The sequence below is a fragment of the Enhydra lutris genome, unplaced genomic scaffold (genome assembly GCF_002288905.1).
Source record: "Enhydra lutris kenyoni isolate GAN:26980312 unplaced genomic scaffold, ASM228890v2 scaffoldscaffold56, whole genome shotgun sequence".
Lineage (NCBI taxonomy): Eukaryota > Metazoa > Chordata > Mammalia > Carnivora > Mustelidae > Enhydra > Enhydra lutris.
The window spans coordinates 3,926,809-3,939,810 of NW_019154140.1; positions in this window are offsets into that span (position 1 = coordinate 3,926,809).

A 13,002-nucleotide genomic window follows, 5' to 3' on the forward strand; every position below is an offset into this window, starting at 1 on the left:
TCATTTTTATTCATAAGAAGAAAGAAAATTCTCAGATGCTATGAGAAAAAAGGTAGCTGGAGATTGGCAGAGAAAGGAGTAGCAAATGCAATGATTGGGAGAGGGTGGACATAGGATTTCAGACTTAACAGGGGACCCAAGACAATGGGGTAGGATTTTAACATCCACACAAGAACTGGAAACAATGAATTATGGGCAAAGCCAGAAGAGGTGAAGATATTACTGGTCCCTCTGATAAAAATAGGAAGCTTTAAAGGATTATACTGTATGTAAAAAGAAACTTTAAAATTTTTGTACATTGGTCTAAGAAGTGACAAAATTGCCTTCCAGCTGCACATGACCACAGATGGAAAATAAAATCATCTATAATAAATGTCAATTCTTAAGCCTTGCCACTTGCAGATACACAGTCCAAAATTACACTCCCACTGGTGTAGGAATTCTACAGTCAGAAATTAGAATAAATGCAGGAGACCCCACAGATTCTCCTGAAGAAGAAAATATAAAACTTCTATTAAGGGACCCTCCACAACCTCTAGCATATAAGAGGAAATTTTCTGATAAGCATAAGATCACAATATAACAATAAGAACAACACTGAAATAAAGTACCATGAGAAACAGCCAGGAGGAACACACACAGAAAAAGAGCATTAGTGTCTCATGAACTCAGAATATTATAAAAATGTGATAGAAAGTACAAAATAAATGTGTTGAATGATTAATAATTTTTTTGTAAAGGAATACAAAAAATGAAAGAACATAATTGTATGAGAAAAGATCAAGCAGATTTCAAAGGAAATAAAATGGAACTTCTGGAAATAAAATATATTTAAAAGCCATTGGCTATAAAAAGCAACAGATAAAACAGAACTGAAAATTAGTGAACAACAACAAAAAAAACTTAGAACAAAAAATGAGATCTGAGAATGTTATTGAGAATGGGCAAGAATGATAAGAAGATGGAACACATGAAAAAAAACACGAATATTAGAATTAGAAGATCCAACACACAACTACTTAGAGATATGGAATAAGAGCCTAGACAGAATGGAAGCAGACAAAGTTATAGGAAATATTTAAGAAACAAGTAAAAAACTTTCAAAAGTTGAAGGATATGAGACTAATTCTGGGTAAGAGAGAACAAGCACACTTCACCCTCCTCTCTCCCTCTGAAAGCTATAAAATCTAGACAGAATGCATGGAGTATTTGAGGACTCTGATAATTAAAGAGGAGCAGGCAAATTGAGAAAGAGCAGAGTGTGAAGTACTACCATACTGGCAGCAAGTACTTCTAAGAATAAACCACCATCAGAGTCAGACTGCCTCTGAGTGGTACACACAGAGGATAAATCTGAATATCCCACAAAGTCTTTGAAACCACACACACATACAAAAAAAGGCTAGTCAAAATTTGAATTTGCAGTCTAAATCCTACTGATTCACTTGTCTGCTTTAAAAAAAAAAAAGTACTTAAAAAGATTCAGAGTCTCATAATATTAAAATGTTCAGGATATAATCTGAAATTATTTGGCATATAAAAAAAACAGGGAAACTGCAACTTACATGAGAAAAACACAATCAACAAAAACTGATGCCAAGATGATAGACATTGGAATAATTTTTAAAAGACATTAAAGAAGCTATTATAAAAATGCTCCAAAAAATAAGGGCAAACACTCTTGAAACAAATGAGAAGTGGCAGCAAATAAATAAAAGTAAAGATTTTAGAACTGGAAAGCGTAATAACTGAATATTTAAAACTCATTAAAATGGGTTAGTACTAGAGATGACAGAGGAAAGAGTGAGTCTGATAGATCAATTGAAATTATCTAGTCTGAACAACAGAGGGAAAAAAATTAATTAATATAATAGCAGAAATCTGTGAGACAATACCTAAAGAAACTTGTCTTCAGAATCCCAAAAGAAAAGAGTTCAGTCCAAAAAAAATTTCCAGAAATAATGGCTTAACAGCATATCAACAATAGGTAAACTATGGAGAGAACTCAAATGCCCATCAACTGATGAACAGATAAAAAAAGATGTGGCACGTCTATATTATGGAATGGAATATCACTCAGCTATCAAAAAGAATGAAATCTTGCCATTTGCAATAATATGGATGGAACTAGAATGTATTATGCTAAGTGAAATAAGTCAATCAGAGAAAGACAAATACTATATGATTTTACTCATATGTGGAATTTAAGAAAGAAAACAGATAAGATATGGGAAGGGGCAAAAAAAAAAAAAAAAAGGAGAGGGAAACAAGCCATAAAGGACTCTTAATGATAGAGAACAAACTGAGAGTTGATGGAGGGAAATGAGTGGGGGATGGGCTAGATAGGTGATGGATGTTAAAAAAGGCACTTGTTGTGATGAACACTGGATATTATACGTAAGTGATGAATCACTGAATTCTACTCCTGAAACCACTATTGCACTGTATGTTAACTAAAATTTAAATAAAAATTCAAAAAGAAAAGAAAAGAAAAGAAAAAATGCCTTAAGACTTCTTGAATGTGTCAGAAGACATGAATTTATGGTTTCAAGGAGCTCAGTAAATCCCAAAGTGGATAAATTCAAAGGAACCCATGACCAGCCATATCATAATCAAACTGCTGAAAACAATAAAAAAGAAAACTATCACAAAGAAAAAATATTGAAAGCAACCAGAGAAAAAGGACACTTTATTTATAGGGAAGCAACAATATGAATTAATTCAGATTTATCAGAAACCACAAAGGCCAGATGGAGGGGAACAACATTTTTTTTTAAAGATTTTATTTATTTATTTGACAGAGAGAGAGAGAGAGAGAGATCACAAGTAGGCAGAGCAGCAGGTAGAGAAAGAGGGGAAGGCAGGCTCCCCAGTGAGCAGAGAGCCTGACTCGGGGATCGATCCCAGGACCCTGAGATCATGACCTGAGCTGAAGGCAGAGGCTTAACCCACTGAGCCACCCAGGTGCTCCAGGAACAACATTTTTAAAAGTACTCAAAGAATAAAGTCATTCTGGAATTCTGTATCTGATGAAAATACCTTCAGAAATAAAGATGAAGGAAAAATATTCTCAGATAAAGAAATTTAAAAGAACTGGTTATTAGCAGACCTACTTTGAAAGAACTGCTACAGGAAGTTCTTCAAATAGAAGAGAAATGATAACAGAAAGACAACTAGCATATCAGGAATGAAGAAATGGCAACAAAAATGGTAAATATCTTGATAAACATAATAGACTGTTCTTCTTTTGAGTCCTATAAAATATGCTTGATGCTTGTATTAGCTTTCTATTGTTGGTATAACAAATTATCACAAACTTAGCAGCTTAAAATAACACAAATCTATGATCTTACAGTTCTGTAGGTCATAAATCAGACACTGGTCTCATTGGGCTAAACTCAAAGTGTCAATAAGATTGTATTCCTTTCTGAAGGCTCTGGGAAAACCCTTTATCAGCTTCTAGAGAGTGTCTGCATTCCCTGGCTCATTGCCCCCCTTCTATGTTCAAAGCCAGCAACAGCAATATCTAAGGATACCTCTGACAGTGTATCCTCTGTTTCTCTGACTACAGTCTGGAAAGGTCCTCAGCTTTTAAGCACTTACATGACACTAAGGTCATCTGGATAATCTAGGATAATCTAAGACCTTAACAAAGGCCCTTAACCTTAATTACTTGTACAAAGTTCTTTTGTCAGGTCAGGGAATAGAGTCACAGGTTCTAGGGATTAGGGTGTAGATATCTTTGAGGAGCCACTCTTCTGGCTATCATAGTGACTGAAAGAAATATTTTTAAATTGTCTAAATGGGTTTAAAAGTATGTTTATTAATATATAAAACAACCACAACATAAAGAGATGAGGATAAATGAACCAATATGGTGATAAATTTTCTACATTCTAATTGAAGTGGTAGCATATGAACTCGAAGGAGACAGTGAATAGTTAAGTATGTATAGTTTATTCTCTAGAACACGAACTTTAAAAGCTACACAAAGATCCAGTTAAAGATATAAAAGATAGAATACTAAAAAATATTCAAATAACTTGAAAGAGGAAAGAAAGGGTTAAGAGAGAAATAAAAGGAATACAGACAAAAGAAATAATAAAATGGTAGACCAAAATCCAAACATACCAATAATGGCATTAAGTGTAAGTGGTCTAAACACAACAATGAAAAGACCAAAATTGTCAGAATGGACTTGAAAAATATAACCTAACTATATGCTATTAAAAAATTCACTTCAAATATACTGTGGTAAATTTAAGGTAAAAGAATTAAGAAAAAGTATACTATGCAAACATCAATCAAAAGAAAGTTGGAATGGTTATATTAATATCAAAAAAAAGAGTAAACTTGAGAGCAAAGAAAATTACCATGGAAAAAGAGGTATATTATAGAATATTAAAAGGATCAATTGGCAAAGAAGACATAACAATCCTAAGGGTGTCTGCACATAATAGCAAACTTTAAAATACATGAAGCATTTGCCTTAGAGAAATGGTGACAGAACTGGAGGAAGCAACTGACAAATCCACAATTATAGTTAGGAACTTCTTATTCTCCTCTCTCGCAGTCAATGGAAATCTCTAGTCCCAGATAATTTCAATTCCAAATTCCACCAAACATTTAAAGAAGAAATAACATCAAGCATAAACAAATCTTCCAGAAAACAGAAGAGGAGGGAATGATTCCCACTTCTTTTTGTAAGACTAGCATTACTAATACAAAAACTAGACAAAGACAATGAAATACAAAAACAGACAAAAAAAAAAAAAAAGAAAATTAGAACATAGACACAACATGTATCTTTTGAACATGGACACAAAATATATCTTTTGAACATACATGCAAAATCCTCAAAAAAAATTACTAAATCAAATCCAACAATATATAAAAACAACAAACAATAACAAAGTAGGGTCCTGGCCAGAAATATATAGTTGATTCAACATTTTAAAAATCAATCAATGTAATCTACCACTTTACAATCTAAAAAAGATAAATTACATGATCATATTAATTGATACAAGAAAAGCATTAGATAAAATTCAACTGTTGATAATAAAATAAATAACTCACTGTGAAGTAAAAATAGAAGGGAATTTGTTCAGTTTAATAAAGGACATTTAAAAATATTCTGCCTTAACAACAAAACACCACTGGAGTTTACAATCAATGAAATGAGCCAAGAGGGGCACCTGGGTGGCTCAGTGGGTTAAAGCCTCTGCCTTCGGCTCAGGTCATGATCTCAGGGTCCTGGGATCGAGCCCCATATCGGGCTCCTTGCTCAGTGGGAAGCCTGCTTCTCCCTCCCTCCTGCTACTCTCCCAGCTTGGGCTTTCTCTCACTCTCTGTCAAACAAATAAAACCTTAAAAAAAAATTAAAAAAAAAAAAAAAGAAATGAGCCAAGAAAAAGTAAAAACCATTCAGGTTGGAAACAAAGAGATAATAATTTTTTTGAAGACTTTATTTATTTATTTGACAGAGTGGGGGTGAGAGAGGGAATACAAACAGGGAAAGTCAGAGAGGGAGAAGCAGGCTCCCACTGAGCAGGGAGCCCGATTCGGGGCTTGATCCTAGGACCCCAGGATCATGACTGGAGCCAAAGGCAGATGCTTAAAATTGAGACACTCAGGCACCCCAAGATAATAATTTTTTCCCTAGACATTTTGGTCATCTACATTTAAAAATCCCCAAAGCATCTTTGAAAAACCCATTAGAACTAGTGAGTTTAGCAATGTTACAGAATACAAGGTCAACATAGAAATAAATTATATGTAATATGGTTGCAAGGAATCACTGAAAATGTAAAAAAAAAATACCATTTATAATAGCATTAAAAGAAAAAATGTATATAGAGAAATCTAACTATAGAGAAGATTTAACACTGGGAATTATAGAACATTGCTGAGTGAAATTAAAGACCTAAAAGGATGAAAAGATTCATCATGGTAATCAATAAGAAGATTTAATGTTACGGTATAAATTATATTCATATAGATCTAAAAATGTAAGACAATCCCACTCAAAATCCCAGTAGTCTACTTGGTAGCAATTGAGAAGCTGATTCTAAAATTTATATGGAAAGGCAAAGAAAATAGAAAAGCCAAAAATCATTGAGAAAGAGAACAACTAGAGGATTAATGCCATCTGACTTTAAGAATATACTAAAAGATATATCATAGATCAAGACTATGTTATTAGGATGAGGATATCCTAATAAAAATTAATGGAATAAACAAAAGAATATAGGAATAGACTCACAAGTATGCTTAACTGATTTTTTATGAAGGCACAGATATTTCAATGAATAATTGATAACTTTTTAAGATTCTAATTCCAGTATAACTTATGTTATATTAATTTCTTTTTAAATTTAAATTTAAATTAGTTAACATATAGTGTAGTATTGGTTTCAGGAGTAGAATTTAGTGATTCATCACTTATATATAATACCCGGTGTTCATCTCTACAAGTCCCCTCCTTAATGCCCATCACCCATTTAGTGCATCCTTCCCACCTTTCTCCCCTCTAGCAACCTTCAGTTTGTTCTCTATAGTTGTTTTTTATAGTTTCCCTCCCTCTCTATTTTTTATCTTATTTTATTTCTCCTTCCCTTCCCCTATGTTCATCTGTTTTGTTTCTGGAAGTCCACATACAAGTGAAATTATATATTTGTCTTTCTTTGACTGACATTTCACTTAGCATAATACACTCTAGTTCCATCCACTTCATTCCACGTGTCAAGATTTCATTCTTCTTGATGGCTGAGTAATATTTCCTTGTGTAGACACTTCTTCTTTATCCATTCATGAATCAATGGACATTTGGGCTCTTTCCATAATTTGGCTATGGTGAGAGTACTGCTATAAATATTGGCATGTATGTGCCCCCTTTAGATCAGCACTTTTGTATCTACTGGATAAATGCCTAGTAGTGCAATACCTGGATGGAAGGGTAGCTCTATTCTCAACTTCTTCAGGAACCTCCATGCTTTTTCCAGAGTGGCTGTACCAGTTTGCCCTCCCACAAACAATGCAAAAGATTTCCCCTTTCTCCACATCCTCACCAACATCTGTTGTTTTCTGAGTTGTTGATTTTAGCCGTTCTGACAAGTGTGAGGTGGTATTTCACTGTAGTTTTTTGGGTTTTTTTGGTTTTTTTAAAGGTTTTATTTATTTATTTGACAGAGAGAGATCACAAGTAGGCAGAGAAGCAGGCAGAGAGAGAGAGAGAGGAGAAAGCAGGCTCCCTGCTGAGCAGAGAGCCCAACGTGGGGCTCGATCCCAGGACCCTGGGATCACGACCTGAGCCGAAGGCAGAGGCTTAACCCACTGAGCCACCCAGGTGCCCCTTCACTGTAGTTTTGATATGCACTTCCCTGATGAATGATGTTGAGTATTTCTTCATGTGTCTGTTAGCCATGTGTATGTCTTCTTTGGAGAAAAATCTGTTCATGTCTTCTGCCCATTTCTTAACTGGATTATTTACTTTGGGTGTTGATTTGATGAATTCTTTATAGATTCTGGACAGTAGCCCTTTATCATATATGTCATTTGCAAATATCTTCTTTCATTCTGTAGGCTACCTTTCAGTATTATTGATTGTTTCCTTTGCTGTGCAGAAGCTTTTTATCTTGATGAAGCCCCAATAGTTCATTTTTGCTTTTGTTTCCTTTGCCTCCAGAGACACATCTAGTAAGAAGTTGCTGTAGCTGAGGTCAGAGGTTGCTGCTTATTTTCTCCTCTAGGATTTTGGTGGGTTCCTGTTTCACATTTAGGTCTTTTATCCATTTTGAATTTATTGTTGTGTATGGTGTAAGAAAGTGGTCCAGTTTCATTCTGCAAGTCACTGTCCAGTTTTCCCAACACCATTTGTTGAAGAGACTTTCTTTTTTTCCACCTGATATTCTTTGCTGCTTTGTCAAAGATTAGTTGACCATATATCTGTGGGTCCATTTCTGGGTTCTCTATTCTGTTCCATTAATCTATGTGTCTGTTTTTGTACCAATACCTACTGTCTTGATGATTACAGCTTTGTAATAGAGCTTGAAGTCTGGAATTGTGATGCTTCCCACTTTCTTTATCTTTTTAAAAATTGCTTTGGTTATTTGGGGTCTTTGGTGGTTCTATATGAATTTTAGAATTGGTTCTTCTAGTTATGTGAAAAATGCTGGTGCTATTTTGAACAGGCTTGCATTGAATGTGTGGATTGCTCAGGCATTGACATTTTAACAATATTCGTTCTTCCAATCCATGAGCATAGAATGTTTTCCATTTCTTTGTGTCTTCCTCAATTTCTTTCATAAGTGTTTTACAGTTTTCAGAAATACAGATCTTTTACCTCTTTTGGTCAGGTTTATCTCTAGGTATCAAATGGTTTTTGTGTGATTGTAAATAGGATCGATTCCTCAAATTCTCTTTCTGTTGCTTCATTATTCATATAGAAATGCAACAGATTCCTATATATTGATTTTACATCCAGCAACTTTGTTGTAATCATGTATCAGTTCTAGCAATTTTTGGTGGAGTCTCTCAAGATTTCTTCGTAGAGTATCATGTCTTCTGGGAAGAGTGAAAGCTTGACTTCTTCCTTGTCAATTTGGATGCCTATTACTTCTTTTGGTTGTCTAATTGCTGAGGCCAGGACTTCCAGTATTATGTTTTTGAACCACAGTGGTGGGAGTGGACATCCCTGTCATATTCCTGACCTTAGAGGAAAAGATCTCAGTTTTTCCCTATTGGGGATGATTATTAGCTGTGGGTCTTTTGCATATGGCCTTTATGATGTTGAGGTATATCCCTTCTATCTGTACTTTCTTGAGGGTTTTTATCCAGAAAGCATTCTACATTTTGTCAAATATGTTTTCAACTATTGAGAGGATCATATGGTTCTTATGCTTTCTTTTATTAAAATGGTGTATCACGTTGATTGATTGCATACATTGAACCAATCTTGCAGTCCGGGAATAAATCTCACTTGGTCGTGATGAATAATACTTTTAATATATTGTTGGATCCAATAAGCTAATATCTTGTTGAGAATTTCTGCATCCATGTTCATTAGGGATATTGGTCTATAATTCTCCTCTTTAGTGAAGTCTTGTCTGGTTTTGGGATCAAGGTAATTCTGGGTTCATAGAATGGATTTGGAAGTTTCCCTTCCCCTTCTGTTTTTTGGAACAGTTTCAGAAGAACATGCATTAATTCTACTTTAAATGCTTGATAGAATTCCCATGGGAAGCCATCTGGACTCTTGAATGTTGGGAGGTTTTTGACTACTGATTCAATTTCTTTGCTGTTCAGATTTCTTATTTCTTCTTGTTTCAGTTTTGGTAGTTTATATGTTTCTAGGAATTTATCTGTTTCTTCCAGATTACCTAATTTGTTGGCAGACAATTGCTCATAATATTCTCTCATAATTGTTTGTATTTCTGTAGTGTTGGTTGTGATCTCTCCTTTTTCACGCATGATTTTATTTATTTGGGTCCTTTCTCTTTTCTTTTTGATAAATTTGGCTGAGGGTTTATCGATCTTATTAATTCTTTCAAAGAGCAAGCTCCTAGTTTTGTTGATCTGTTCTACTGGGGTTTTTTGTATTTCTATATCATTGATTTTTGCTCTAATCTTTATTATTTCCCTCCTTCTGTTGGTTTTAGGCTTATTTTCTGTTCTTTTTCCAGTTCCTTTAGGTGTAAGATTAGGTTGTGTATTTGAGACTTTCTTGTTCCTTGAGGAAGGCCTATATTGCTATATAGTTACCTCTTATGACCACCTTTGATGCATCCCAAACGTTTTAGACCACTGGGTTTCATTTTCATTTGATTCCATGTACTTTTTTAATATCTTCTTTAATTTCCAGGTTAACTCATCTATTATTTTTTTTTAGATATTTTATTTATTGATTTGTCAGAAAGAGAAAGGGCACAAGGGGTGGGGAAGCAGCAGACAGAGGGAGAAGCAAGCTCCCTGCTGAGCAAGGAGCCCATGTGGGACTCAATCCCAGGACCCTGGTATCTGACCTGAGCTGAAAGCTCAGGGTTCCCATTTAACAGACTGAGCCACCCAGAAATCCCAACCCATTCATTCTTTAATAGGATGTTCTTTGCCCTCTGTGTATTTGTGGTCTTTCCAATTTTTTTCTTGTGGTTGACTTCAAGTTTTATAGTGTTGTGGTCTGAAAATATGCATGGTGTGATCTCGATCTTTTTGCACTTATTGAAGCCTGATTTGTGACCCAGTATGCAATCTATTCTGGAGAATGTTTCATGTGCATGCGAAAACAGTATGTATTCTTCTGCTTTAGGATGAAATGCTCTGAATACATCTGTTAAGTCCATCTGCTACAGTGTGTCATCAAAGCCCTTGTTTCCTTGTTGATCTGCTTAGAAGATCTGTCCATTGCTGTGAGTGGGGTGTTAAAGTCCCCTACTATTATTGTATTATTATCAATGAGTTTTTTTTTTATTTGTTATTAATTGATTTTTACATGTGGCTGCTCTGAAGCTGGGGGCATAAATATTTACAATTGTTAGATCTTCTTGTTAGTTAAACCCATTTATTTTAATATTAAGTGCCCTTCTTCATCTCTTTTTATAGCCTTTGGTTTAAACTCTGGTTTATCTGATATAAATATGGCTACTCCAGATTTCTTTTGATGTCCATTAGCATGATAGATGGTTCTCCACCCCCTTACTTTCAATCTGGAAAAACCCAATCATTCTTTGGGTTTAAAATGAGTCTCTTGTAAGCAGTATACCGATGGGTCTTATTTCTTTTATCCATTCTGACACTCTATGTCTTTATGAGTCCTTTTACATTCAGAGTAATTATTGATAGAGATGAATTCAGTGCCATTGTATTACCTATAAAGTTACTGTTCCTATAGATTGTCTCTGTTCCTTTCTAGTTTTTGTTGCTTTTGCTCTCTCTTTCCCATGCAAAGGGCTCCCTTTTATATTTCCTGCAGCGCTGTTTTAGTATTCACAAACTCCTTTAGTTTTTGCTTGTCTTGGAAACTCTTTATCTTTCCTTCTATTCTGAATGACAGCCTTGCTGGAAAAAGTATTCTTGCATGCATGTTTTTCCCACTTAGCACACTGAATATATCATGCTACTCCTTACTGGCCTATCGAGTTTCTATGGACAGGTCTGCTGATAGCCCTCTGTGTCTACTCTTATAGGTTAAGGACCTTTGTCCCTAGCTGCTTTCAGAATTCTCTCCTTATCTTTGTTATTTTGCAAGTTTCACTATGATATGTTTTGTTTTTGACTTATTTTGTTGATTTTGAGGGCGAATTCTCTGTGCCTCTTGGACTTGAATGTCTGATTCCTTTCCCAGATTAGGAAAGTCCTCAACTATAATTTGTCTAAATAAACCTTCTGTCCCTTTTTCCTGCTCTTCTTCTGGGACTCTTATGATATGGATAATATTGCTCTATGTGGAATCGCTGATTTCCCTAAGTCTATATTCATGATCTAATGGTTTTTCTTTCCCTATTCTTTTCACCTTATTTTCCATAATTTTATCTTCTATATCACCTATTCTCTCCTCTGCTTCTTCCATTCTCCTTGTGATTACACCTAGTTGTTTTTGCATCTCAAGTGTACCATTTTTTATTTCAGCCTAACTAGTTTTTAGGTCTTTTAACTCTGCAGCCAGGGTTTCTCTGGTGTCTTCTATCCTTCTTTGAAGCCCAGCTAGTATTCTTATGACTATTGTTCTAAATTCTTGTTCAGATATATTGCTTATATCTGCTTTGAGCAAATGTGATTTTTTAATCTTTCTTTTGGGAAGAATACCTCCATCTTGTCATTATGTCTAGGTTTCTGACTTTTGCATATTATGGAGGTTTGTTATTTTTCCTGTTCCTGAGAATAATACTATATTAAGTGGTCATATACTGTCCAGGGCCTGGTGTTTCAAGAAGTGTTTCTGGTGTATGATTGTATGCACTCTGCTATTGTGTTTTCACTACTCTTTCCCATAGCACAGTCCTCTACAGAGCTCATCCTTGCTTGCAGTGGGAGTGTTGGACTTTTAACTAGGTGTGCTTTGATTTAAGATAAGCCTGATTTAAAAAAAAAAAAAAAACAAAGGCAAGCCTGATCTAAGAAAAAAAGGAAAAGGAACCAAAAAGTAAACAAAAAGACAAAAAGTGGTGCCTGGGTGGCTCAGTCATTGGGTGTCTGCCTTCGGCTTGAGTCATTATCTCGGGGTCCTGGGACTGATCCCCACATCAGGCTCCCTGCTCAGCAGGGAATCTACTTCTCCCTCTCCCATTCCCCCTGCTTGTGTTTCCTCTCCTGCTGTCTCTCTGTGTCAAATAAATAAAATCTTTTAAAAATTTTTAAAAAAGACAAATAAAAAACTATAAGCCTGATTCCAAAGAAAAAGATAGAAGGAAAAAAGAATAGCAAAAGAAAGAAGAAGAAGAAGAAGAAGAAGAAGAAGAAGAAGAAGAAGAGATCCAAAAAATGAGAAAAGGAAACAAACCAACCATCAAATAAAAAAAAAAAAAAAAAACTATAAGCCTGATACCCAAAAAATAAATAAATAAAATAAATATCTATATATCTATATATCTATATATAGATATATATATAAAAGTTAAAAGTTTAAAAAATTTTAAAAATTAAAGAAAAAGAAAAAAAGAAAGCCTGGTCCTATTTGCACTGGAACTGAAGCTGACACTTTGGAGCACTCTGTGATAAGTAGACTTGGTACATGCATGGGGCCTGTTAGCTCAGTCTGACCTGCCCTTGTAAAAATGCCCCTAGCTGCAGGGGGCGGGGTTTGTTGTAAGTGACTCCAGCCTCCACTGAAGGCACTGTGTTTCTCTTCCAAGTCTGACTGTGCTGATGGGTAGGGGAGTGGAAGATGGCATAATCCTGCCCTCTCATCCCTGGATAGGGGACTTTCCTGCCACGGCTGTTTAGAAGGCCCTCACAGTAAAGCAAACAATCTCCTTTCCTGTGTCCCAGGCCTTCCTCAGATCCCTG